This window comes from Lontra canadensis, unplaced genomic scaffold (assembly GCF_010015895.1).
Source record: "Lontra canadensis isolate GAN:19392208 unplaced genomic scaffold, GSC_riverotter_1.0 scaffold193, whole genome shotgun sequence".
Lineage (NCBI taxonomy): Eukaryota > Metazoa > Chordata > Mammalia > Carnivora > Mustelidae > Lontra > Lontra canadensis.
The window spans coordinates 1,217,737-1,219,665 of NW_022631187.1; the positions used below are offsets into that span (position 1 = coordinate 1,217,737).

General features: G+C 39.0%; 1 pseudogene; it reads right to left on the bottom strand.

The window, feature by feature from the left end:
* Nucleotides 1-358: 358 nt before the first annotated feature.
* Nucleotides 359-1,668, bottom strand: LOC116861231 (annotated as a pseudogene).
* Between the last annotated feature and the right edge of the window lie 261 nt (nucleotides 1,669-1,929).

Sequence of the window (1,929 nt, forward strand, 5' to 3'; positions counted from 1 at the left end):
AACCCACCAATAATGAAGCAGCAAAAGGAGAAATCAAGGAATCAATGTCATTTACTATTGCACCAAAAACCATAAGTACCTAGAACTAAACTAAAGAGGTTAAAGACCTATACTCTGAAAATTATAGAACACTGATGAAAGAAACTGAAGTTGACACAAAGAAATAGAAAAACATTCTGTGCTTATTGACTAGAACAAATATTGTTAAAATGTCTGTATTTCCAAAAGCAATCTACATATTTAATGCAATTCCTATCAAAATACGAACAGCATTTTTCACAGAGCTAGAACAATCCTAAAATTTGTATAGAATTTTTTTATTTAAAAATTATTGAGAACACATTAAATGAGGCAGCATTTATTCTTTCTCTTTGTCTTCCATTGTGGGGTCTGTTGGTGGTTCCTCCATTGTTGCACTGTTGCTCTCTGAACCAGGTTTACTATCACTGGTCCTTTCCTCAGCCATACTGTCCATCCCCTCCTGCCTGCTCTCCTTGTCCTCAGGAGTAGATGTGCCTTCTTCATCATTCTGTCTGCTTTCTGTCACTTCTTCAAAATGTGTCTCCTCTGTGCATCCCAGTGGGATGCTCTCATTATCTTTCTTCTCCTTGGCCTTACTAGCATCTTGCTTTTCCTCAAGAACCATGCTTCTCGGACTACATTCAGCAGCCTATTTCTCCCTTTTCTCCTGACTTCTGTGGGCTTGGTCCTCTACCCGTGCAATTTCAGAGGCAATTTTTTTCCATATACACTTCTACTTTCAAGCCACACCACCTTTTAAGTACATTGTTATTAATCTGTGCTTTTTATGAATTCCCCCTTCTTTTCCTGCTGTATTCCTCTATTTGAAGAAGTTCTGCTTTAGTTTTTATTGATGAACCATTGAGGACTGGATCTATCCTTTGAGGACCTACATTCTAGCTGTTGTGACAAGCGAATGAACATCTGGCACCACACTCTCACTAAGGATTTCAATGATGAGGTGGTGGTTTCTCTGGAAATGGGCGGTGGCTATACACTTCACTGAAAAGCTATCATTGTAATCATCTGGATCTTCAGCAGGCTGAGTATTCATGTAAGGTTCTCCTTTCTCCATGCAAGTCTGTCTTTGTAGACTTTCTTCCTCTAGAGCAGCTTCTGCATAACTTTTTGCATTTATGTAAGCAAGGTATGTGGGGGAATTATGATAGGCCTTCAAAGATTAATTGTACTCTATCTTTTCTGTTTCATATTTATTTAAATGTCCTTATTTTTCTTCATGAGTGAGCCACGTGGTACCAATAATCTTGCCAATCTCCCTGAAGTTTATAGCAGGATGGGAAGCTCTTACTCGATCCCAGACCTTTCTGCCGTACCTCATGTAGGGCAACAATGGTTTATTTGGTGGCTTTGGGGGTTTTGAAATCATAATAACAGAGGATGCCATGACCTGGCCATGGGTGCCTGGGTTACCTCCGAACATATGGTTGTAAGCGAGATGACCATATGGATTGTATCCCACAAACCCTGGTGTGCTGAGCATTTGTATTGCAGGAGCTGGGTTGGGAGGTGGGGCATAAGATGGTCTTTTTGACATTTTTGGAGATGAAGTTCTCAGTTCCTTAAGAATGAATTTGAGACATCCTGGGCAGAAAATCTGTCCAGAGCTCTGGTCTTATTTCCCCAACATCTTTATCCATTCATCTATCCAAGGACAGTTGAATTGCTTTCATATCCTATTATAAATAATGCTGCAATAAATATAGGGGTGCACATATCTTTTTGAATTAGTATTTTCATTTTCTTTGGGCAAATACTTAGTAATGGAATTACTGGATTATATGGTAATTTTACTTTTAATTTTTTGAAGAAACTCCACACTGTTTTTCACAGTGGCTGCACCAATTTACATTTCTACCATCGGTGCATAAGGGTTCCTTTTTCTCCATA